A 342-nucleotide genomic window follows, 5' to 3' on the forward strand; every position below is an offset into this window, starting at 1 on the left:
CACGAAATAACTCCTCCTATGAAAGGTTGTTCCACAATTGATTATTTCATTAATATTTGCCAAAATCAGCATTTGTTCTATATTTTTAAGTAACCAAAGATCAAACTATTTTGCAGTTTCTTTATATAAGCAATATTGTTTTAAAATTATCATTATGGAACATAGCCACTACAGTGCACAAAATTTACCACTGCTGGTTTCTATTGACTTTATTTTATTCTATAGGTAAAATGTATCTAATTAGATGAAAAATCAATTTGTAAAGAACTAAGTGTCATTGTATAGATACAGATTATGGCCATCTGCTTGAAAGAAAAATTAAGGATGTAAAATTGCAGCCAA

The sequence above is a fragment of the Thermobia domestica genome, chromosome 10, assembly GCF_964235325.1.
Source record: "Thermobia domestica chromosome 10, izTheDome1.hap1.1, whole genome shotgun sequence".
NCBI lineage: Eukaryota > Metazoa > Arthropoda > Insecta > Zygentoma > Lepismatidae > Thermobia > Thermobia domestica.